This window comes from Pleurodeles waltl, chromosome 12 (genome assembly GCF_031143425.1).
Source record: "Pleurodeles waltl isolate 20211129_DDA chromosome 12, aPleWal1.hap1.20221129, whole genome shotgun sequence".
Taxonomy (NCBI): domain Eukaryota; kingdom Metazoa; phylum Chordata; class Amphibia; order Caudata; family Salamandridae; genus Pleurodeles; species Pleurodeles waltl.
Window position 1 is genome coordinate 661,016,044 of NC_090451.1, and position 26,980 is coordinate 661,043,023.

The 26,980-nt window shown below is 47.1% G+C and overlaps 1 protein-coding gene across 2 annotated transcripts in view; it reads left to right on the forward strand.

The window, feature by feature from the left end:
* The window catches only part of EFNA3 (ephrin A3), a 362,074-nt gene that overhangs the window by 293,138 nt on the left and 41,956 nt on the right, over positions 1-26,980 (forward strand). The gene's annotated exons all lie outside the window — the stretch shown is intronic.

Here is a 26,980-nt window from a genome sequence, read left to right on the forward strand (position 1 = left end):
TTGGTTGTTCAGGCTTCCTGTTCTTCCCGGGTTTCTCTCCGGTTCGTTCCCTGGGACCCCTGTGGACAGGGAGTCAAAGAAAATGGACCACGCTGCAAAGAAGGCCTTTTCGTCAAGTAGTATGGCCTTGAAATCGACCAATGCAACCTGCATTTTGGGACGTTATATTCATGCCCTTATGGAGGAAGCAAAAGGTCATCCAAACTTGCCGCAAGAGGTGTTGCATGTGCTAGCGGACGTTCAGGCAGAGGCGACCCAGGTGATCCAGTCTGGGTTAGACACCTCTGACTCTGTGGCAAGGGCTATGGGCACATCCATAGTATCGAGACATCAGGCTTGGCTGCGCTCATCAGGCTTTTCTACGGATGTGCAGGCGACTCTCCTGGATCTGCCTTTTGATGGAGAAAAACTCTTTGGGACAAAGGCAGATTCTGCTCTTGAACGGTTCAAAGAGAGCAGGGCCACAGCGAGGTCTTTAGGACTTCAGACTTTCGTGGCAGATTCCGGGTGCCACAACAACAATCTGCAAGCTCCCTGCCTTACAGATCCTTTAGAGGCAGGGGCAGAGTACGTACAAGAGGAGCAACCCAGCAGCACTCTGCCTCTTCCTCTTCCTCGGGAGGGGTGCAGCACGGAAAGCAGCTTTAGTCCTCCTCCACTTCCTGTTCACTTGTCTCCGGTAGGGGGGAGACTTGCCCAATTTCTTCCAATGTGAGAGTTTATAACATCAGACTCTTGGGTCATCGACATTGTGAAGAGAGGGGACGCTCTTCCCTTTCGGGAGTTCCCTCCTCCCTTCCCTCCCCGCCCATCCTTCTGTTCGGAAGACCTTCTTCTGTTACTGCAACAGGAGGTGTTATCCCTATTGGCAAAAGGCGCAGTAGAGTTCCTTCCCGAGCAGGAGAGGGGTCAGGGCTGTTATTCAAGATACTTCCTGATCCCCAAAAAGGATGGTCGGTTGAGACCAATTCTGGACTTGAGGATTTTGAATTGGTTCCTCAAACAGGAGAAATTCAAAATGCTGACCCTTTCACAGGTTCTTTTGGCGTTGAACGAAGGAGATTGGATGGTGTCTGTCGATTTGCAGGATGCGTACTTCCATATTCCGATCCTCAAATCGCACAGGAAGTATCTCCGGTTTGTGGTGGGATCGCAGCATTATCAGTTTGCGGTCCTCCCGTTTGGTCTTACTTCAGCACCTCGAGTCTTCACAAAGGTGATGGCGGTGGTAGCTGCAGAGCTCAGAAGAAGAGGGATAGCGGTGTTTCCCTATCTGGATGATTGGTTGATCAAAACCAGGAGTCCGGAGCTCGTGCGGCATCACCTGCATTCGACAACTTAGTTGTACGACCTGGGTTTTTCAATCAATGTGCCCAAATCTCACCTGGAGCCCTCTCAACGCCTCCTGTTCATAGGGGCAGTACTGGACACGACATTGAATCGGGCCTTTCCTCCGCCCCAGCGGGTTCAGGACATTCAGGCATTGATTCCGATGTTTCGAAATGGAGCGGTAGTTCCAGTTCTCAAGGTCCTTTGTCTGCTCGGTCTGTTTACTTCTTGCATACTGCTGGTCACTCATGCACGCTGGCACATGAGGGATCTTCAGTGGTGCGTCCGCAGGCAGTGGTTTCAACACAACGGGGATCTCAAAGATTCGATTACGATCACCAGAGACACTGCAGTGGATCTTCAGTGGTGGGCAGCGATCGGCAACCTGTCGCAAGGAAGGCTGTTCTCGCTGCCTCCGCCGGTTGTAACGGATGCCTCCACTCTAGGGTGGGGAGCTCATCTGGGGGACCTGGAGATCAAAGGCCTTTGGTCTCCAGTGGAACAGAGATTTCACATCATTCTGTTGGAATTGCGGGCAGTACGTCTGGCTCTCAAGGCCTTCCTCCCTTCCATTCGCGGTCAGTCAGTCCAGATTCTGGCAGACAACACTACCGCAATGTGGTATATAAACAAGCAGGGAGGAGTGGGGTCGTACCTTCTTTGCAGGTAGTTAATGTATCCACCAGAAAAAGCATTACCGAAGGTAAGTAACTTATTCTTTTCAACAATGGGGGTATCTTCAGTTAGACCTGTTTGCCGATGAAAACAATAAAACATGCAGAGACTTTGCATCCAGGTTTTAGCAACCAGGGACGAAGGGGGAATGCCCTATTGATAGACTGGTCAGAGACATTTCTCTACGCTTTTCCTCCCATTCCTCTAATTCCCACAGAGATCAACAAATTCTACAGGGCCAAAACCAGGATGATATTAATAGCCCCAGAATGGCACAGTCAATGGGGGTACAAGGATTTCCTCCAGTTATCAGAAAAGCCTCACAAGAGGCTTCAATGCAGACTGGATCTTCTCCACAAATTAGAGGGGAAGGTTTTTCATCCAACCTTCCCTCGCTGAGCTTGACGGCATGGCTCCTGAATTCCTGCAGTATAGCCATCTAGGCCTCTCACATGAATGCATGAATATTCTAAAGGAGTTCAAAAGACCCTTAACACTGTGATCTTATGCATTCAAGTAGAAAAGATTCTACATATGATGTATCCAGAACGGCTTCAATCCAATTCTGGCTCAAGAGGAGGTTATTCTACCCTACCTCCTTCACCTTGGGAAATCAGGATTGCAGTTTTCTTTAATTAAGGTACATTTGTCAGCCATTACTGCTTATTGTAAATTGCCCTCACAAACGTCATTCTTTACTATGCCAGTGGTTAAAGATTTTCTAGAGGGCTTGAGAAAAGTATTTCCACCAGTTTGTGCACCTTCCCGTCCGTGGGAATTGAACGTGGTCTTGTCTAAACTCATGGGCCCTCCCTTTGAGCATATACACAAAGCCCCTTTACAACATCTTACATAGAAGACAGCTTTTCTTGTTGTGATTATTTCAGCCAGAAGAGTCAGCGAAATTCAGGCTCTCTGTTCAAAAGAACCTTATACAGTGTTCCATGATAACAGGGTGGTTTTAAGAACCCATCCAAGGTTCCAACCTAAAGTGGTGTCTGACTTTCATATTAATCAGACCATATCTCTTACAACATTCTTTCTAAACCATCTACACCAGCAGAGAGAACTGTGCACTCCGTAGACTTTATAAGAGTGTTAAAGTTTTACCTCAATAAGACTAAAAACATCAGACATCTGATCAATTATTCATAAAATATGGCCACGTGAAAACGGGCAGAGCTGCCTCAAAACCGACTATTTCTAGGAGGATAGTCTCATGTATTGTAATTGCTTACCAATTGGCTAACAAACAATTGACTGCCAGACCTAAAGCTCATTCGACAAGGGGCAAGACAGCAACAACAGCCCTTCTGAAGAATGTACCCATCTCCGAAATCTGCAAGGCTGCAACATGGAGATTGGTACATACTTTTACAAGGCATTACTGTTTTGATTCAGATGCTAAGGTAAACAGGGGTCAGGCTTCATTAAGAAATGTATTTAACTAAGACAAACTACCTGGGCTTCCACCTCTCCATCTGCAGGGGTATGGGATGGGCTTGCTAATCTATTCAGTGTTTATGACTATTGATAAGGATCCCCTGAAAGAGAAGGATAAATTACTTACCTGTAAATCCTAGTTCTCCTCCAGAGGTATCCTCATCAAAGTCATAAACAACCCACCCTCCTCCCCGGATGTAATTCTGGAGGTACAGCAGTTTTCATTTGTCTAGCCTATTCCTCTTATCAACGTAAAAAAGTACTGACCTAATTGTAACCCAACTGTCACCTCACTCTCACCTCTGAGGCATGGAGGGATACTGGAGGTGCTCAGGGCCTTAAAGGCACAGTGCCAGTTTTTTGGTTCTGCTGTGTTAATTAGGATGCAACCTATTGGCTAATAATCCCTCTGTATTTTCACTGCAGTTTTTCTCTCCACATGGAAATGCTTATACTTTCTATGCTCTCTTCTTTGATTGCAGAAAGGTTTTAGCTCTAATTGAGGAGTTTGATTAAAGAAAAACTTCACAAAAATGACAGTTTTACCCTGTTTGTCAACATAGACTGCATGATTGCTTACACATTTTTATGATATATATGTACTAAACTTCTCTACAAATTTTTACTCTTACATATGCTCCGGGGTCCCCGCACGTGGGCGGGAATATTCAGTGTTTATGACTTTGATGAGGATACCCTTGGAAGAGAACTAGGATTTACAGGTAAGTAACTTATCCTTCTTCCTCCTAATTTTAGGGATGTTGGCCACCTTACAAACGTCCAGCGTGCTCAAAACGTGGGCAGCAAGTCTGTTTTCAAGCTGAGCAGACCAATCATTAACCTCCCTCCCACCACTTGTCCTTACATGGTCATTCTTGCTGGAGTTTGCTGTTACGTGGAGATTAGGTGAACTCTCACGAGGAATTATTCAGTAAAGTATTGGATTGGTTTACCCACAATGTGGGTTTTCCTCGTGGATGACATTTTATTAATCAGAAGGGTGGGGTGTGGCCAAGATGGCCAATGATGAGGGCGAACGGTAATTGAGCTCTGTGAGTCCCACCGCCTACAGCAATCCTGCAACTTTGTGAACCTTATCCGAGCCTGCCTTGCATTGGGGATCACATATTGAGTGCCACCTCCATGTCCTGGGCTTTGCGGAGGGAGCGCAGCCATTCATGGCTGCGAGAGCGGCTATGAGGGGGATCACATTCGAGACCTGTGTTAGGAGGCTTGGCGGCCCTCGTGAAATTTGGTCCCCCTCCAGCCCCCATTTGGACACAGATTGATTGCTCCTGCAGAGAGCGAGGGGTGACTTCTACCTGCCTTGTGGTGAGGAGGAGGGCCCCAGCATCCAGTGGCTTACTTGCGCCTGCCGAGGCCTGATTGGTGACACCTGAGGGCGCATGCTGCATACTGGCCTCCTGAAGGCCCAACATTTGGAGCCAACAGCTCCTGCTGGATTACTGGTGCTTGTCCACCCCCGCCCACCATCATTGGCTGTCGCCACTGCCGGCTAATGAGGTGAGGAAGGGTACTGCCATTGCCCTCTTGACCACGATTAAACTGCACTTTCTCCTTCTGCACACTACCTCCAGTGGAGGGTGGCTGCTGTTTTACCGGGCAGCGCTGTGAAGCCAGATGCTGCTTGTGCATTCGCTGAAGTTGCAGCTCTTAAATTCACCTGGTTCCCCCTATAATTGTGAATCTTTGCTGGTCGCTGTGCTTCTCTCCACTGTTGTATTCTTTTTCCGTTGACGGGCATTAACTCTGCAGGCACTTAATCCCTGTGGGACCTCTGCCACCCGAGCTGGTGGCCCTGTGCCCGGGTTCTGTGACAGTTTTCCAGCGCAGACCTCTGATACCAAGACTGGGGCAGGATCACTTCCTTGGGTTTTAGTGGCGCCACCATTGACAAGCAGTGGGGCACTAGGGGCGGCCCCAAACAAGATAGGGGAGTAGCGATACACCAGCAGGATGAGAGGCACCCAAGGGCAGAGGGCGCTCGGATGACGCTGGCAGATGCCACTGACATGAACAGATTTGATGAACCCTTAGGGACAATTAGAAATATGAAGGCCAAACTAGACACTAAACTGGATGCCCTAAGAGTTGAGATGAGCCTCCTGCGGGCTAATCAAACTAAGGTCAGGGACTACATAAATCCAATGAATCTGCCCTAGTGGGCCTGCGCCCTACTGTATCTGACATGCAGAATCAATTGCAGACACTTCAGACAGAGGTAACATTAGTGCTAGCCCTCATGAACGATGCAGAAGGCAGATCGTGGCGCATTAATATCCCATTGCTAAGCCTTCTGGATGGTGTGGAGGACCCCAGCATGGACCTTTTCTTGGAGGACTGGCTAATCCACACAGTTCCAAGGGGCAGATGATCCACTTTCTTCTCAATGAAAAGAGCACATAGAGTGCATGGTAGGCCACCTTCCTCAAATCAGGTGCGGGGATTGAGTGGGACGCCTTTAGGGTAGTCATAAGAGGCCTTTGTATAAAAACAGACTACGGGCTCAGGCTATAAAATGCTGGGAGTTAACATCACTGGTGGCGATGATTCGCACAGTAGACACACATTTAGGACAGGGTGGGATCATAGAGCAGAACTCATTAGACTCTGGACAGATTATAGAGCTGTTGAGGATAAACTGGGTCAGTGGACTAACCGGAGTACACCATGAAGCAGCATGTGGAGGGCAACAAGGCAGGGTGGGTGTTTGAATGGTTGTTGCGTTCGGCACACAAAAGGCCTGGGCTAACGGCTATCCGGTCACTTACAGGTGAAATACTCGCCTTGCAGCTGGCCGTCCACACAGCTTTCTGTGATTATTAAAAGGCCCTCTATCCACGGGCTGATGGGTTAACTGGACCCGGGCTTGAGGTATATCTGGATTCCTTCCCAATCCCTAGTCTGGATCCTCTTCATAGGCAGACACTGGACACCCCTTTGACGTTCGAAGAGATCCTGTTGGTACTGGAGAAGACGGCATGCAATAAGACCACAGGAACAGCTTGCCTCCCTGTAGAGTTTTATTCCACATACTGAGCCACACTTGCCCACGACTGTTAACAGTGTTTCAGGCAGTCAAAACAGTAGGCATCCTTCCACTCTTAATGAGAAAGGCGCTTATAGTGGGACTACCGAAAATTACAAGGATTCATTGGAGGTCTCCTCATAGAGGCCTCTCTCACTTTTCAATATTGATTGCAGGGTGGCGGGTAAGGTTATTGCCATTTACCTACTGCCTCATAGGAATGTTCTGGCCCATCCTGAGCAGAGTGGCATCCTTCCAGGGAGGGACACATTTGTGAACCTTAGACAATTGTTTCGTAATATGGAGGATCAGAGTACCATACCCTTGTTAGGGGTGTCACTTTCCTTGGACATTGAGAAGGCTTTTGACTCCGAGTTGGTTGTATCTTTGGGGTGTCTTGAAGCAGATGGGGTTCGGACTAGAAATACTACGCTGGACAGACTTGCTATACAAAGATCCGATTGCCAAAGTGTGGATGGAGAGAGATGTCTCGCCACCCTTCGAGATCTGCTGAAGGAATCAACAGGGCTGTCATCTACCCACCTCTTGTTTGCATTGGCCCTGGAACCCTGGCTGGCCTCTTTTGAATGCAAAGTCTGCAATGGGGCATACGCAGCAGTTTTGAGATTTGCCCGATGGCCAGTTCCTGGAGCATAATACACTGGTGGCAGTCATACGGGTGACTTAGAGTGCGGGTCACAGACTCTACTGACCCACGGATCTAGTAGACATGCTATCACGCTGTTCTATAGCGGTTTGCTTGCATTAGAACTGCCTGACATCCGAGGGTTGCACGGTAAATGGGTGTATTCCATCAGGGTAAATTAACTGACAAGCAATGGGATAACACACTAGCGCAGTTATGCAGTGTGTCTAGAAATGCTTGTTTGAAATATACTTATTTCAATTACGTTCACCAGGTCTACCTGACTCTGTCCCGCCTGTGCCCTATATTTCTGTGTGTCTCCCCAAAGAGCGTATCCCGCCCACGGCAGAGGTCACGACATGGAGAGCACTCCCTGCCACACGGGGAGTGCCTCCACTCCTAGACGCCTGGGACTGGTACTTGACCGAATTTTCTGCCAAATCTGACACACATCCCCCCTGAGGAAGCACCATAGATACTTAAACTAGTAACTGCTTGAATGAAGCGTGGCAAAGGATTGCCCTCGCATGGGACAGCAACGCTTCCCATGCCATCCTTTCGGGGGTTGCCCTACTGGACTTGTGGGACTGGATACCCCACGCCCTCCATCTGCAACTTCACCATGACGGAGATGCCATCATCTGTACGGGCTGTACCAGGGGCCCTCTCCACCATCCTGGCCCCAGCCACCATTGCCTGTTCTCCAGGAGGGCTTTCTTCTGGGCGGTCTGGCTTACGGCGTTCTTAGCTGCTTGTCTGTTGAGACCAGACCCCCAATGACCCCACGCTGCTCGGTCAGGGAGCTAACCCCCATTTACTGCAGACATATCTTCTCTCACTCAAGGGGCATTTGTATTCTCCCGCTCCCAGTCATGCATTGTTACCAGCTTGATTATCGCCTGTTGACTGCATCTACCATTTATGCTACCGGAACATGTGCAGCTCGCTGTCCTCCCTACTGTTCTTGGAAGAGCTGCGACATAGCTTCTTCACCCCCAGACAACACAGTTGTTTAGTAGGTCACCAGATGAATGTGTTGCACTGTACACTGTTTGTAGATAAGACAATCATAATATATCCTCTAATAGTTGTTGTAGCAAAGTGCCCCTTTTGGCATAGTTACCACACCCCCCCCACACTTTTAGCCTGATATTGATGCGGACTTGACTGAAAGTGTGATGGGATCCTGCTAACCAGGCACCAGTGTTCTTTCCCTAAACTGTACCATTGTTCCCACAATCGGCACACTCCTGGCACACAGCGAAGTCCCTTGTAAAAGGTACCAGTGGTACCAAGGGCTCTGTGGCCAGGGAGGATCCCTAAGGTTTCCAGCATGTATTGTGCCATCCTAAGGGACCCCTCACCAAGCACATGCACACTGCCATTGCAGATTGTGTGTGGTGGTAGGGAGAAAAGGTAAAGTCGACATGGCATCTCTATCAGGGTGCCATGCTCCTTAACCACTGCCTGTGGCATAGGTAAGCCACCCCTCTAGCAGGCCTTATAGCCCTAACACAGGGTGCACTATACTACAGGTGAGGGCATAGCTACATGAGCAATATGTTCTAAACTGTCCAAGTCCATTCTTAGACACTGTAAGTGCAGTGTGGCCATATTATGTACATGGGCTGGGAGGTTGTCATTACGAACTCCACAGCTCCATGATGGCTTTACTGAAGGCTGGGAAGTTTACTATCAAACGTCTCAGCCCAATAAACCCACACTGATGCCAGTGTTGGATTTATTGTACAATGCACCCAGAAAGCATCTTAGAGATGCCCCCTGTGTTTTAGCCAACCCCTTAGTGTAAGGCTGACCAGTCTGTGCCAGCGTGCCACCTAAAGGCAAGTTTCTGACCCCATGGGGTGAGGGCCTTTGTGCACTCTGGAGTCAGAAACAAAGCCTGCTGTGGGTGGAGGTGCTTCACACCTCCCCCTCAGGAACTGCAACACTTGACAGTGAGCCGCAAAGGCACTGGCCTCCTGTTACAGTGCCCCAGGCACTCCAGCTAGTGGAGATGCCGCCCCCGGACAAAGCCCTACTTTTGGATGCAAGTCTGGCATGAAAATTAGGTAAAACAGGGAGGAGTGACCACCCCAGCTAGGACCACCCCTAAGGTGTCCAGAGCTGATGTGACCTCCTCCCTGCAGAATCCCCCATATTGGTTTGTGTAGGAAAGTACCCTCTTTCTTGGCATGAGTACCCCCTTTTTCAGCCTGATGTCAGTGTGCTTGACTGTGTTCACTGGGATCCTGCTAACCAGGTGTGAGAAAGTAGCCTCTTTCTAGCATGGTTACCCCCATTTTAGGCCTGTTTGTCAGTGTATTTGGACTGTGTCACTGGGATCCTGCTAGTCAGGACCACAGTGCTTATGGTTTGTGGCCTACTTGTCAGTATGTTTCACTGTTTTCGTCAGAATGCTTTACTGTGTCACTGGGATCCTGCTAACCAGGACCCCAGTGCTTATGCGCTCTGTGATTTCAAATGTGTCCTTACATACTGGTAACCCGGTATTTCACTCCAAATTGGCATACTGCCCCCTCCCCCCCATTAAAAATCCGTAGTACATGGTACAGAGGTACCCAGGGCATTGGGGTTCCAGGGGATCCTTATGGGCTGCAGCATTTCTTTTGCCACCCAGAAGAAGCCCATGCAAAGGCTTCTACAGGACTGCCATTGCAACCTGCGTGAAATAGTGCATGCACTATTTCACACACATTTGCACTGCACCATGTCACTTATAAGTCACGTATATATATGGTCTTCCAACCCTGAAGGATGGGTGCAAAGTACCGGTGCGTGAGGGCACCCCTACACTAGCAGAGGTGCCCCTACGTCGTCCAGGCCCATTTCCCCGGACATCGTGAGTGGGTGGAGGCCATTTTAAGTGTGCACTGGACATAGGTCAATACCCATGTACAGCTTCACAATGGTAACTTTGAATAGGGCCAAGTAAGGTGTCCAACAACTGGGAATTATACCCCAATACTGATTCCAGTATTGGTTGCACAATCCCATGCACTCTGGTGGCTCCACAGTGGACCCCCAGTACTGCCATACCAGCCTTCTGAGGTTTTCAATGCAGCCCCAGCAGCTGCCACCTCACAGACAGGCTTCTGCCCTCCTGGGGTTTGAGTAGCTTAATTCCAGGAAGGCACAACAATGTATTTCCTTTAGGAGAAGGGTGTTACACCCTCTCCCTTTGGAAATAGGTGTTACAGGCATGGGAGGGGTATCCTCCCAGAGCCTCTGGAAATGCTTTGAAGGGCACAGATGGTGCCCTCCTTGCATAATCCGGTCTACACCGGTTGAGGGACACCCAGGCCCTGCTCTGGCACAAAACTGGACAAAGGAAATGGGGATTGACCACTTCCCTTTCCATCACCACCCCCGGGGTGGTGCCCGAGCTCCTCAAGAGTGTCCCTGGGTTTTGCCATCTTGGATTCCAAGTTAGTGGGGCACTCTTGGAGCATCTGAGTGGCCAATGCCAGCAGGTGACTTAAGAGAACCCACCCAATAGGTGCTTACCTGTGTAGGTGGCCAATCCCCCTCTCAGGGCTATTTAGGGTCTCTCTCGGGGTGTTTCTTCAGATTCGGATTTCAAGACTCCAGCAGGAATCCTCTGCATCCTTTACTTCATCTTCTACTGACAGATCAACTGCTGACTGCTCCAGGAGCTGTACAAAACTGCAACAAAGAATCAAAGATGACTTCTGCAACATTGTATCTTCAGCTCCTGCCAGCAACTGCAACAGTTTCCAGGTCGTGCATTCTCCAAGGACTGCCTGTCTTCAGCCTGAACCAGAACTGAAGGAATCTCCCATGAAGTGACGGAGTCACTTCCCTGCTTCAGCAGGCACCTCTCTGCAGCTACAACCAGTGGCTTGGGTACCCTCTCCAGACAGGTGTGGATCCAGCAACACAGGTGGTGGGCTAAAGTGACTCTGACAGTCCCAACGTCCAGCTGTCCGACTTTGGTGGAGGTAAGGGCTCGCCTCCCCCACGGAAGACAGTACCCCCATGCACCGCGTGACTTGCAGTTGCCAAGGCTTGTGTGCGACCTTCCAAGAAGTTCTTCGTGCACAGCACAGTTTAGGCCCCCAGCACTCCATCTTGCGACTCACAGCTTCCTGAGTGGTTCTCCGGCAGCGTGGAAATCCTTTGTGTCGTGCTGCGTGGGCCTCCATTTGCACCTTCGTTGTCCCCGTGCTGTGGGACTCCTGTGCGTGCTGTCTGGTCTTCTGAGGGCTCTGTGAGTTGCTGAGAGCCCCCTCTGTTTCCCCCTCCTGAGTAGAGGCCACTAGGTCCTTCCTGGTCCAAGGCAGCGCCATTTTCTGCTAACCGCGAGCTTTGCGTGGGCCAAGGCTTGTTGGCGGAATCCCGGAATACAAACCAGACTGCATTCCTACATCCGTCGAGGGACATCTTCTGCACAAACTAGGAACCTGCATCTGTCTTCGTTGGCAGATTACTGACTTTGTCTTCTTTCCGGAGGTTCCACTTTTGCACCTTCATCTTGGTTAGCAGGGGCACCTGTTCTCCCTGGACTCTTCAGTGCTTCTTGAACTTGGTCCACTTCTTCCACAGGTCTTCAGGTCCAGGAATCCATTGTTGGTGTCTTGCAGTCTCTTCTGGTTCTTGCATTATCTTCCATCATGAATTGTAGTTTTTAGGAAACTTGTTGTGTTTTACTCCTGCTTTCCAGGGCTCTGGGGTGGGGTACATTACTTACCTTTGGTGTTTTCTTACACTCCCAGTGCCCCTCTACACACTACACTTGCCTAGGTGGGAAACCGACTTTAGCATTCCACTATTTTAGTATATGGTTTGTGTTCCCCCTAGGCCCATTGTACCTATTGTGATTTTCACTATTTGCACTGTTTTCCTACTGTGTACTTACCTGTTTTTGGTTACTAGTGTATATATTGTGGAATCTACTTACCTCCTAAGGGAGTATAGTCTCCAAAGTATCTTTGGCATTGTGTGACTAAAATAAAGTACCTTTTCTTTTTGTAGCACTGAGTATTGTCTTTTATATGTGTGAGTAGTGTGTGACTACAGTGGTATTGCAAGAGCTTTGCATGTCTCCTAGCTCAGCCGTGGCTGATCTGCTTACAGCTATCTCTAGACAGCCTGGTTTCTACACACTGGCTACATTTCACTAATAAGGAATAACTGGACCTGATATAAGGTGTAAGTATCTTTGGTACCCACTACAAACCAGGCCAGCCTCCTACACCAGGACCCCAGTGATTATGCTCTCTCTCCAAAAACTGTGTATTTCACCCACAATTGGCATACTGGTGCCCCCTTATAAGTCCCTAGTATCTGGTACCCAGGGCATTGGGGCCCCAGGGGATCCCTATGGGCTGCAGCATATATTTTGCCACCCATAGGGAGCCCATGCAAAGGCTTCTGCAGGACTGCCATTACAGCCTGCTTGAAAAGGTGCAACCACCCTTTCACTGCCATTTTCACTACACCAGGTTACTTATAAGTCACCCCTATGGTAGTCCCTCTAGCCCAGAGGGCAGGGTGCAAAGTATCTGTGTGTGAGGGCACTCCTGCACTAGCAGAGGTGCCCCCACAAATTCCAGGCCCAGTTTTCCAGACTTCGTGAGTGCGGGACACAATTTTACATGTGAACTGGACGTAGGTCTCTATCTATGTCCAGCTACATAATGGTAACTCCGCACATGGGCATGTTTGGTATCAAACATGTTGGAATAATTCCTCAAGGCTTTTACAAGCATTAGTTGTGTGATTACATGCACTCTGGTGGCTCCTTAGAGGACCCCCACTATTGCCATTTCAGCCTTTGGAGGGTTTCTGGGCAGCCCAAGCTGCTGCCACCTTCCAGACAGGTTTCTGCCCCCCTGCTGCATGAAAAGCTCAAGCCCAGGAAGGCAGAACAAAGGATTTCCTTTGGGAGAGTGGTGTTACACCCTCTACCTTTGGAAATAGGTGTTACAGGCTTTGGAGTGGTAGCCTGCCCAAGCCACTGGAAATGCTTTGAAGCGCACATTTGGTGCCCTCCGTGCATAAACCAGTCTACATCAGTTCAGGGGCCCCCAGTACCTGCTCCGGCGCAAAACCGGACAAAGGAAAGGGGAGTGACCACTCCCCTGTCCATCACAACCCCAGGGGTGGTGCTCAGAGCCCCTCTAGCCGGTCCCTGGCTTTTGCCATCTAGGATTCAAGGTTGGCAGGAAACTCTCGAAGCATCTGTGTGGCCAGTGCCAGCAGGTGACATCAAAGACCTCTCCTGATAGGTGCGTACCTGGCTAGGTGACTAATCCCCCTTTCAGGGCTATTTAGGGTCTCTCCTTTGGGTAGTTCCTCAGATTTGGATTGCAAGACTCCAGCAGGAATCCTCTGCACCCTCCAGTTTGACAGAAGAAACTGCATCTGGACTCTTCAGGACCCTACAAGCTGCAACAAAGAAGCAGGACACCTCCTGCAACACTGTATCTCCGACTTCTTCCAGCAACTGCAACATTTCCCTGGTAGTGCATCCTCTGAGGACAGCCTGTCTTCAGCTTGCATCAGAAGGAAGAAGGAATCTCCCTTGGGGTGAAGGAGTCACTCCCTGCTTCTGCATGCACCAACTGCAACAACGACCGGCTGTGTGGATCCTGTCTCCTGCTGAGCTGCGTGGATCCTGCAACACGGGTGGTGGACTGAAGTGGTCCAGATGGTCCTCTCTTCCAGCTGTCCAACTTCGGTGGAGGTAAGACCTTGCCTCCCCACACAAGACAGTACCCCCGTGCACCGCGTCTCTTGCAGCTGCCAAGGCTTGTTGGCATCCTTCCAAGATCTTCATGCATCTTGAAGCTCTGGCCCCCAGCACTATATCCTGCGACGCACAGCTTCCTGAGTGGTTCTCCAGTGGCGTGGGAGCCTTTGTCATAGTGCTGAGTGAGCCTCTTCTGCAACTTTCTTGTCCCCGTCCTGTGGGACTCCTGTGTGTGCTGCCTGGTGTTCTGTGGGCTCCCTGTGTTGCAGAGGGCTCCCTCTGACTCACCATCCTGAGTAGAGTCCACCTGGTCCTTCCTGGTCCCCGGGAGCGCCATTTTCCGCTAACCGCTAGCTTTGCATGTAACAAGGCTTGTTGGCGGACTCCGACGACGCAAACCAACCTGCAATCCTCCATCCGGCGTGGGACATCACTTGCACCCTCCAGGAACCCGACTTCGTCTTCTTTGGTGCAGTCCTGACTTTTCTTCTCCACTGGTGGTTCTCCTTTTGCGCCTTCATCCGGGTTAGCAGGGGCTTCTGCTCTACCTTGACTCTTCTGTGCTTCTTGGACTTGGTCCCCTTCTTCCACAGGTCTTCTTGTCCAGGAATCCACTGTTGGTGTCTTGCAGTCCCTCCTGGGTTTTGCATAATTCTTCTCGTTTATGTGTGTGATCTGGGAAACTTACTGTGATTTACTCCTGTTTTCCTGGTCGCTGGGGTGGGTTGCTGTACTTACCTTTGCGCTTTCCTAGTACTCCCAGCTCCCCTCTACACACTACACTTGCCTAGGTGGGGCACCGACATTCGCATTCCACTTTCTTAGTATATGGTTTGTGCTCCCCTAGGCCCATTTTTTCACTAATTGCACTGTTTTCTAACTGTTTTTATACCTATTTCTGCATACCAGTGTATATAATTTATGTATTACTTACCTCCTAAGGGAGTATAGTCCTATGGTACTTTTGGTATTTGTGTCACCAAAATAAAGTACCTTTAGTTTTGTAACACTGAATGATTGCTTTCATGTGTGTAAGTACTGTGTGACTACAGTGGCATTGCATGAGCTTTGCATGTCTCCAAGATAAACCTTGGCTGCTCATCCACAGCTACCTCAAGAGAGCCTGGCTTCTAGACAATGCCTTCATTACACTAATAAGGGATAACTGGACCTGGTATAAGGTGTAAGTACCATAGGTACCCACTACACACCAGGCCAGCCTCGTACAGTGTGGAGGACAGGGACCAATAGGGTTAGGAATCTGACCCCTCCCCAAAGGGAGTGGGCACAGGAAGGATGTAGCCACCCTCTGGGACAGTAGCCATTGGGTACTGTCTCTGACCCCTGTAACACCCCTAATTCTAGGATTTAAGGGCACCCCTGAACCTAGCTCACCAGATTCCCGCCAACCTCAAGAAGAAAGAAGCAAGAAGGACTGCTAAGCAGATCCCAGGAGACAAGACTACAGACACCAAGGGCCATATTTATACTTTTTGACGCAAAACTGCGCTAACGCAGTTTTGCGACAAAAAAATTAGCGCCGGCTAACGCCATTCTGTAGGGGGAAAATGGCGTATGGGCGTCCACAAATGGTGCAAGTCAGGCTGAGGCAAAAAAATCGCCTCAACCCGATTTGCGCCATTTTTTTACGACGCCCAACCCCCATTGAAATGACTCCTGTCTTAGCAAAGACAGGAGTCATGCCCCCTTGCCCAATGGCCATGCCCAGGGGACTCCTGTCCCCTGGGCATGGTCATTGGGCATAGTGGCATGTAGGGGGGCACAAATCAGGCCCCCCTATGCCACAATTAAAAAAAAAAAAAAATACTTACCTGAACTTACCTTAATGTCCCTGGGGTGGGTCCCTCCATCCTTGGGTGTCCTCCTGGGGTGGGCAAGGGTGGCAGGGGGTGTCCCTTGGGGCAGGGGAGGGCACCTCTGGGCTCATTCTGAGCCCACAGGTCCCTTAACGCCTGCCCTGACCCAGGCGCTAAAATCCGGCGCTAATGCGGGTTTTTTAGACCCGCCCACTCCCGGGCGTCATTTTTGCCCGGGAGTATAAATACGACGCATATGCATCGGAGTCATTTTTTAAGACGGGAACGCCTACCTTGCATATCATTAACGCAAGGAAGGTGTTCACGCAAAAAAATGACGCTAACTCCATGAACTTTGGCGCTAGACGCGTCTAACGCCAAAGTATAAATATGGAGTTAGTTTTGCGTCGAATTTGCGTCGAAAAAACCGACGCAAATTCGGCGCAAACGGAGTATAAATATGCCCCCAAATGTCTTGGCCCCAGCCGTACCGGCCTGCCTGCAGCTTCAGAAGCCTTGCTACCAAAAGGCAACACATCCAGCAGGACCAGCAACCTATACAAATCCCCACAGGACAGAACTGCCCCGGATCCGGTAGTCCTGCCCACTCTGCACCCGATGCCCACAGCCCAAGTGCAGGTGGCCCGCTGGTCCAGAGCAGGTCCCCAGGTGATGCTGACCATGTGTCCAACCTGGGTTGACCGCTCCTCGCCAACACAACGTCTGCAGCCTAAATCCAGAGGACTCCCCTGACCGTGAGATAACTGGAAAAAGATATCCCAACGCCCAAGTACCCCTGCACCTGCAGCCCCCTGGCCATGGGAATCCAACCGACAGTCCATCAACGGTCAGCAGGCAGCCCTGCTCCTTCTCCAGCCTTTGGTATTCCGGAACCAACCCCCCCCTGGACCCAGCCTGCAGCATCTTTGTGACCCCTATGTTTCCCCTATTGGAAAGTATTGGGAGCCCAACACTGTGTTTGCACCCTGCACCCGGCCGTCGCTGAGGGGCTGTGTTTGGTGCTAACCTGTGACAACCCCCCTCCTCCTCCTCCCCCCTCCCTCTGGTGCTCACCTAAACCCCCCAGGTCATCCCTCCAAAGTGGCGGGTACTTCCCTGCCAGCAGATCTGTTTCCAAGTGCCCCCAGTCTTCATAGGATTCCATTCTAAATCTACTCCAACTTTCACCTCTGCACCTGGCTGGCCCTTGTTGCTTGTGATGTATGTTTGGGGTCATCTTAAACCTTGACCAGTGAATATCCTAACCCCTGGAGACTGGAACTTTAAGTCGAGTACTCTGCTCAAAACTTCACTAACACCCCCCCCCACCCCGCAGGACTGTTCCAAAAAAATTTGGAAGTCAATTGCCTGTAAACTGTTTTATTTCCCAAACTTAAACAAAGTACATTTGATACATATGCTTGATATATACTTACAAATGTACTTACCTGCAACAAGAACCTTTTGGTTCTAGAAATAAAGTAAGAAATATATTTTTCCCATGTAAACACAATGGCCTGGAGTTAATCATTGAGCGGGTGCTCCATTTCTTCACTGGCCGTGTACAACAAATGCTTTGCACTACCCTCTGATAAGCCTAACTGCTCAACCACACTACCACAAAAGAGAGCATTAGTATTATCAACTTTGGCCTCTGTTAAGCCTCTGGGGAACCAGTGCTTAATTTGTGTTGGTGGTTTCCGGTGCTGGGCACCAGCTCTTAATTTTGAGGGCCGGCACTTATTTTTCGGCCTCAAACATTCACTGTGAGCAAACGGCAAATATGGGGAAGATGGAGGAAGATAAAAAAGAAAAAGCGTGATGAAGGGAGAAAGCAGAAAGCTGCAGGATTGAGCTGTAGGGGTAGGGAGTGGATGTAGATGGATTAAAGAGGCCTGAGATGGCTTTAGGATTAACCTGCCTCAGTATTCTGTGCTCTCACATTTAATTGCAGCAGCTGCGTGTTTCAGACGAGAGCTTTGGGCACCGGCACCTTTTTATTTACAAATAAAGCATTGTGGGGAACCCCCAGACTCTGTGCACACTATATCTCATTTTGAATACAGATGTACGGTTGCTGATCTAATGTCGAAATGAAGTGTTACTCATATATGGGCATCACACACAATGCAGTACTCCATCCACAATTATGCTGTTTCTAACTTCTGACACATTTTTTGTTTTCTTTGCTCTTGTTGAAATAACAAATCTCAATACAAAACTATTTTTTTTTAAATTAACCAGAAAGGTAGGGTGGATCGGTCCCAGGATGGCTGTGTCATAAATTTTAGGTCTCCTTCCTGGCGCAAAGCCTGTTGTTTGGGCCCTTGACCAAAGCGACTGTTAGGGGTACATATCCTTAGTTCCTTTTGTAGGAAAGTACCCTCTTCTTGGCATGGTTACCCCTAATTTTTGCCTGCTGTCAGTATTTTTTTGACTGTGTTCACTGGGATCCTGCTAACCAGGACCCCAGTGACTGTGCTCTCTACCTCTAAATATGGTTGCTAGGACTTTGTGCACCCCACAATTGGCATACTGGTGCCCACATACAAGTCCCTAGTATATGGTACTTAGGTACCAAGGGTATTAGGGCAACAGAGGTTCCCCTTGGGCTGCAGCATGTATTGTGCCACCCATGGGAGCCCATGCAATATATGTCTGCAGGCCTGCCATTGCAGCCTGCATAAAAGGTGCATGCACCCTTTCACTACATGTCACTACAGGTCACTGTAAGTCACCCCTATGGCAGACCCTCCTAGCCCAGAGTGCCACCAGAACCGCAACTGGACTCTGTAGGAACAAAACAAGCCTCACACTCCCAAAACGACCTCGCATTGTTTCTATGGCTCTTCCAGCAAGTGCAACATTTCCACAGCTGTGCATACTCTTGGGTTGGTGACACTACAGCAGCACCAAAGATGCAAGAAAGAATCTCCCATGGAGTGAAGGTGTCACTCCCCTGCATCCGCAGACACCTAAGGCAATGACGACCGGCTGCTGGAATCTTCTGCCATCTGGCTGCAGCAAGAATCTCCAACACAGGTGGTGGGTCTGAGTGGTTCCTTTGGTCCTCTCTATCTGCTGTCCAACTTGGGAGACGGTGAGCCCTTGCCTCTCCTTGCAGGACACTACCCATGTACACCACAACACTTGCAGCAACCAAGGCTTGTTAACTCCTGCTCCAAGGGATCTTCACACTCCAAGTAGCCTCGGCCTTCAGCACTTCATCCTTGCAAGGACACTCTTTCCTCTGCTGCTCCAGTGACGTGGGACTCCTCTCCAGGTGTGCTGACTGGATCTCACAGCAACCTACTATGCCTGCTGCCTGTGGGTGGCCTGTGGGGGCTGCGACTGCTTCTGCTGGCTCTTCCGACTGCTAAGGGTCATCCCGGACTCCACTCCAAGGGTTAGGTCCCCTGGACTTTGCCGGTCCTTTTCAGCTCTGCAAATCTTCTTTTGCTCCAACTTGCATTTGCCAAGGACTGCTTGTGGCCCTCCTGACCACTGACCAACTCCAACCCAGCTACCGATTTGGGACATCATCTGCATGGCTCCAATGACATCTCTGCAGCTCCTGCGCTCCACTGCTGATGTTCATTTTCCCTCCTCGACCTGGTTTCTTTGTCCACAGAAGGGCGGGTAGTGGCTCCTGCCCTGTCTGGACACTCCTAAGTGGATCAGACTCTGTCCCCTTCTTTTTCAGGTCTTCTTCTCCTGGAATCCACGGTTGGGCTCTACCGGACTGGTCCTGGTCTTGCAATCTTCCTCTTTCTAAGTCCTCTTGTTACTCCTTGGGAATTACCTCTGCTCTCCTTGTCGCTGGGGATCACTTAGGTACTCACCTCATAGAGTCCAAAGTTTTCCCAGCTCCCCTCTAACTACTCCATACCCTTGGGTGGGGGACTTCACTTCGCATTCCACTATTTTAGTGTATGGTTTGGCCCCCTATAAGGCCCTAACTATTTTTCACTAATTATTGCCAATGCTTGTTATTTCTATATGCGAATTCCTAAATATTATATATATATATATATATATATATATATATATATATATATAGTGTGTGCACTTACCTCCAGTTGGGGGGGCTGCCTATAATTAATCTAGTTCGGTGCTACTATAATAGAGTACCTTTATTTTTGTAGCTCTGTGTGCTTCCATTCAGGTGTGATAAGTTTCTGTGTGTGTGACTGCTGTGGTATTGCAAATGTTTTACACCCTTCCTAGATAAGTCTTTGCTGCTCACCACAGCTACCACTAGAGAGCCCTGGCTTCCTAGACCCTGTCTTCATTCACTAATAGGGGTTGCCTGGAACTTGTATAAGGTGCAAACACCATAGGTGTCTACCACACACCAGGCATTCTTCCTGGAGGCATTTTAACACTTCACCCTTACAGATCAAGGAAAATTGCATATGCAGGCAACTTCTTTCTCTTCCCCCTACTACCTCCTACTTTGTCATTCTACGTTGCGGACAAAGCAAAGCTGCTCCCTATTCTGCTTTGGGTCAGTGTCTTGACTAGCTCAATGGCCAGTCTAACCAGGGACATTATATTAGATTACCTAAAATAGATGAAGACTTGGCAGTCCCATGGTTGGGTTACGCCTCTTAGGGCTAACTTAGCTTGCCCAATATGTTTTCTGCTCCTGTCACTTTACGCGAAATTGATAAGCTGATGGTCAAACATCGCTACCAAGAATGTAGTTACTCCTAAGAGTGGATTGTAAACTTAGAAAGAGCTCTGTTAAAGAATATATTATGAACTGCAGTGCTTTATCTGAGTCGGTGGGGGCACATGCACTTATTTCTCCACATAAGGCCTTTCCTGAGAGCAACAGAAAGAAAAACAAACAGAACAAAAAGACGGAGGAAGAGAAATGCAGAAAATCCGTCACCAATGGAGAAAGCAGACACCTTGTTTCTAGCGCCAGCCTCTGCTATATGAGCAATGTTTTGGGTACCAGCACGTGTTATTTTACAAATAAAGCACTCATGCTCTGCGCGTCTCCGGAGACCTCCAGTTATTAGGTTGAGCGTGCAAGTGCTTGAGACCTGTTGTATTCTATTCTGTGGGCTTTAACTATGCTCATCTCACGCCCATCACTTTCATTTGTTGGGCTTGCCTTTCAGAAATCCCTTAATGTCATTGCTGCATGCTTTGTTTTTTGCGCTTTGGGGCAGTTTTGTTACCGCCTTGGACACTGACCCTGTTACAGGTATAATTGCACGATTACCGATATGTGTTACTGTGAGCTAACTACTTTATTATTTGCTCTCTACCCTTTTCACTCCATGGCACTTTCACGTTTTAAACAATGCGAATTCAATCTGCAGTATTGGAGCACTTTGCATGACTACTAATTACTTCTCATTGTTAACTTTGTTTTTCATTTGCGGTCATGGCAGCCACGCTTTGCATGACTACCAGTTACTTTTCATTATTTACTTTTTCATTTCCGTTCATGGTGGCCATGGCGCTTTCATGTTTTACACAGTGTAATCCTGATCAGCAGTATTGGAGCGCTTTGCATGACTACCAATTACTTCTCATTGTTAACTTTGTCTTTCGTTCGTGCTCATATAACGGCCGTACTTTGTATGACTTGCAGTTACTTCTCATTGTTTACTTTTTAATTCTTGGCCATAGGGGCCGTGGCACTTTCACGTTTTAAATAGCGCAGTGGGCAGTATTGAAGCGCTTACTTCTCATTGTTTACTTTGGTTTTTTTTTGCGTGCATGGCGGCCAAAACACTTTCATATTTTACACAGCACAATGGCCACTAGTGGAGCGCTTTGCATGACTAATAGTTACTTCTCATTGTTTACTTTGGTTTTTATTCACGCCAATGGCAGTCAAAGCACTTTCACGTTTTACACAGCACAATGGCAACTAGTGGAGAGCTTTGCATGACTACCAGTTACTTCACATTGTTTCTCAGTTACCTCAAGTCACAGTTACGGAGAGGACGGTGCATCCCGTTTAACTATAGTGAAACACTTTAATTTTCTTCATCATTGTATAGTGCTGAGATACCCTATCCTTGACAATTCTTATTTCACTGCTTCACATTAAAAGTTTCCTTTTGTCATGCATGGTCTTGCAGAGCTGCTTGTTGACTCAGTAAGCCTCGCTATGGTGCTATTTCTTGGCTAGAGATGCACAGTATCACTTTCAGTGCTGACAAGCACGGATCTGGTAAACTGATGTAGACCCTATACTTTGCTTTCAAGCTTCCCAGTTCCATGCATGAGAAACTCATCCTGCTACATGCAAGTGCTACTTTTCTTACTTGTTGTAATCCATTTGTGTACTTTAACCACGCCCACCTCACTCCCATCACCTCCATTCGTTCCTGGGCTTGCCTTTCAAAAATACGTCAGTCATTGGTAAATGTTCCTGGAGTAGTTTGTGTTTTAAGAGCCTTGTTTAAATTATATTCCAGTAGGCCTGCTAGCCCTTTAGCTCCATGCAGAGCCACTGGAATTATGTAGCAAGAAAAGTCCAGTTATACATTTACAACATCAATAGCTCTAACTCAAGTAAATGCAAGACCAATTGCATTGTAAATGCTTGTTTTCATTTGAGCTTACAGCAGACATCTCTTCTTTTGCGAATCAGAGCCGGCACAGTGTGGCAACTTCTGTGTTTCTCGGAGTCCTGTAGTTTTGTGGGTGCTTCCCTGCTGGCCTGCCCTGGTGATGGTCGTCTGCTCAGGTTGAGCTGCACTCGGATTTTATAGAGCCTTCTTCCTATTCTAACAGAAGCCAACTTTAAAGAAGTAAAATTTACGAAGGTGTAGAGATGGGCTAATCTGTTTGCAGCTACTGGGCAGTTCTGACGTCTGTCATAGTCTGCTACTTCTTTAAAGCGGCAGTTAGATATAGAAAATTGATGGGGAGCGGAGTAAGGAATTAAATTATGTTTTCATGCGAGTTTTACTTGTAATTGTCATCCCTATGCCAGGTTCATTTTTATGCTGTAGGTTTTAGTCAGTATATTTAACCATGTATGCTGAAATATATTTGGGGTCTTATCCCTTTTTACATTTCCTTATTTTTATGGCCAGCCCCCAAAAAGTTTTCTCATTCTGTTAGAGATTGCACGTTTAACTTTTAATTTATAATGCTTGATTTCATCTGTAAACATGCTATATGATATCCACATGCACTTTAGGCGAGTAGTGTTGAGCATATTACCGAGTATCTGTCTGTTTTTCCATTTTTGCAACATAACGGGAATAGGAATCGGCCACGTGGTGAAGCTAGTGCCCTCTCTTTAAGGCGCTGAGATGTTATATTGTGCACTTCATTTTTTCACGATGTTGTGTAATAATTTTTTTTATGATGTGGAATATTTTTGATATGATTTTATGATGTGTATTGTCATGCTTTTATGGTTTTGTTTTAAAACCGAATGAAGCTGATTGAATTGACTACAGGAAGTAAAAACTTTGGGTCCCTTTCTCAGCATTTTGCTTTCTGTGTGCTAGTTATTTTTTGAAAGCTATTTATAATGTGATTCATGGCGTTCATTTTGCATAGTAGTGATTGAGTTTGTTATAAGTGTGAACTTGATTAAACAAAAAAGTCCTCCGCGAAGTTCAGCCACTTTGTCTCAAATAAGTCAGTACATATTGGCATGCTAGAACTGACGGTCATTTTTCTAACACTGAAATTCTTCCAGTGTTTACCCTTCACCTTCCTCCAGGTCACTATAGGCACTCTTTACAGTCCTGTGCTTTTTGTGTGACAATCTAATGCATTCTGTGTGTTGTAGGCTTGTTTTAGCTATAGTGTACTAAGTAGGCCAACACACCTAAAATCGGTGATTTGTAATTATAAAGCTCAGGGTTGGAGACAGTGTCCATAATGACCTGCAGTGTGGAGGACACTCTAGTTTATCCCGAAACAAATTGGTCAAGTTGGCTTCAGACAACACCCCACTACCCTATGAATGCAAGCCATAAAGATTGGGCATTCGGTCTTTCACTGCATATCCATTACTTCCTTCTTTCCTGCAGGACACAATTGTAAAGCAAGGCTAACTGTAGTCTCTATTATAAACATTGACAGTCTGGACTGGGAGGGAGTCTTGCAGTGTTTTTGTTTCTCAAAATGTAGGGTGGCACTCGAGAAATCCTTTGTCACAGAACACTGCTTCAATACACAGATGTATACCTAGTCCAGGGCCTGAAGGTACAGCGGTTAGTACTTTCCAGGAGATACCTCCCTGAGACAGGCTCGGTTTATTTGCAGTGAAAAATAGTCTTTAAGATAGTGGCGGTGCTTATAGGTCTAGACTCTAGATGAATCATTCTGAACATATTACTGTAAGTGGACATGGGACTATAACTTCAATCTCCCTAACCATCCTTTACAGTACAGATGTTTCCTGCCATACTGTATGTTTACCATTAGATAGATGTCCTGTATACACACACTGTCAACTATAATCAGTGAAAATAAAAAAAATTGTTAAACAAACAGATACTTCCAGTGCATGAAAGTCAACTTTCTCTGGGAGCTAAGTACATAACCAAGGCATTGTCTGTCTAATCAAAATTTTGAGGAACTCCTAAGTTTGGTTGGTAGAATGCAATTGCTGGTAAGAAACAGTATTCTTGATCCTCTGCTGGAACTTGGGCTCTTTTCTCAGGAATACAAATAAGATTCCTATTTATTGTCTCACTTATGTCATACAAATCATCATTTTGGTTTCAGCCATGGCAAATGTATTTTAATCTGAAACCAATAATGTTTGTTTAACATCTCTCCTTTAAAAGTGAGAGGAAATATTTAGAACGTTGTGTACTCCCCGCTGTTTCAAGCCTCCAGAAGTTACCACATTAAAAGTGAGTTTCTGTTGCAGACTTCATTTTTGTTACTATTAAACTTTGCAGTAGAATATTAACTTCTCTGGTCCTGTAGATGTTTCCCGGTATTACTGTTTACCGTTTTCATTTAAATTTTGATTACTGGTATTTCCTACTAAACTATGGATTGATTAAAGTGAATATTGCTCATTCTTGTTCGAATAATCGACTTGGAAGGTTGTTTTCTGTTTCGTCACCCACCTCACTTGCGGCGTTCCCTGGATCCAGCCATTCACTGTTAATGTCCTTTCTGATTTTCACATTTATCAGTAGATTTCATCCCTGCCTTTCTTAATATATGCATGTGCTGAGACCTAAAAAATAACGTGACAATTTGAGACACAACAAGACCTGTAAGGTTTTGCATTGATTCATGAAGGAGGAGTAAGACTGTCTAAATTCCATATGATGTTGGCTGAAATGTGCTTTAGTAGAAGGCCTCCAGGTGTATTCAGCGTCCTTCTTTGTTATGGCAGACATTAATAGATCACTCTACTCAACCAATCCTTTTAGATTTATTACTGCTCTCTGAGTGTAAAGTTCGCTAGATTGTTCTCTGAAACCATTTAATACTTCTGAACTCTCTAAGCTTTGCTCACCACTGTACTAATGCTAAATACTGGAATCAAGGTATAGTACAGGCTCTCATTTTCGCGCAGGTGGCACTACCAAGCATGGCACAAAAAAGGCACTGTCTCTAAATGTTCTGTGCTTTGTAATCCGTGCCCACAAGTTAGGGATGGAAGAAGCAAATCTTAAAGGCAGAGTTGTCAAGATAAACAACCTGGCTGCTCTCTTTACCCTCAGAACTGCAGTGCACTATATTGGTGCTTTTGGGTGGGTTTCCATATGCAAACTGAACATGGAAGTGCAGGAGACATGGGGACCTTGTAGGCACATGAGGATTGATATGTGTTTAATTGCACCACCGGCTGGCAGAACCCATAGGTATAAAGGCCTAATGCCAAAGTTTCAACAACTTGATGTGGCAAGTTGTGTGTCAGTATTAACAGGTGAGTAATGTTTGTTCATACTAGATGCAGTTTATAAACGTACTTCTGAAAATATGTGTTCGATTTTTAAGTGACTTGCACTATGTATATATTGGATGCAGACGGGCCCTATAGTGTTGGCTGGAAAGGACAGGGAGTGAGAGAGAGAAAGCCTATCTTTAACTTTTGCACTAATGCCAAATGATACAAAGGTATTTCAAGCTGGAATGTATCCGGAGTCAAACGTGTTCCAAAGCAGATAAACTGTACTCTTAAGCTACCACCAAGCACACTCGATCTCTATTCCAAGACTCTTGGATAGCGTTCCAAGTGTTCTTCCAGCGTCAGAGTATGTGAGCTCATTGCTGTGAAACCCCCCTACTTCCCTTGGGTAATACTTGATAACCTTCTCTGAGTGTGGAAAGCAAACTTCCTCCCTTTCCATGGAATGCGTAGGTTATTTTATTCAATCTGTTCTAAAGGAAGCTGAAGACGATCAGCTGGAAGATATCAGTATAGGAGGACACATTGCAACCACAAACAACAAGATTTTTTTTAAAACGTTTCTACAATTCGTACCTGAATAAGAGGACCAGGCAAACCGGATTTTCAACACATATCCAGGCAAAATACAGTACATTTATTACATAACCCAGTTTCCAGAGGAGGGTGACTAACACACAAATAGGGAAATTGTGTGTGTTCCAGCTCAAAATGAGTAACCCCTTAGAAGAAAGCAATTTAACTAACAAGAGATTGTGTATAAAAAGTTATATTTAATAAACTTTTGTGACACAGTGGTTTGGTTTTGTATGTTGAAGAATGCAGTCACAGAAGTCATTCTGTGCCCCTTAGTTTATGCAAAATGTTATTCCTACTACTTTGTTTGTGGAATGTCCCTTTTTAAAAAAATTCTAGACACTTTATGACTGAAGTTCAGTCTGTTTTAAGTGGTACCGTGAACTGAAAACATTTATTGAGGAAAGTGCTACTCTGTTCATATACTAGTAGAATTCTTTAACGTGGGTTGCCGAGATTGAGAGCTGCATTTCAGAAATCAGAGTGTGGGTTGAAGATGAGGTGGTGGTAGGGTCGTACACATTGCACTAACCAGCTCAGCCCTCTTTTGCTATGCTGCACAAGTTGAAACTGGCATTCATACAGCCAGTAATTTGTAAAGTAATGCGATTTTGCACAAAAACAGAAAAGACATTAGCAGAAACAATCATACTGGAGATTATCCTTACTCTAAAGTGATACATGTGCTATGTGGGCTTGTTTTTCATTCTGATTCACCTGCTTATCGTTGAAGTCTTTCAAGCAATACATCACTCATTTGTTAAAGCCACAACCTCATTGCCCTGCTTTTACTACAGCGCTTCTGCTTTGTTTTCGCCAATGTAAATTGTTGTGGTCA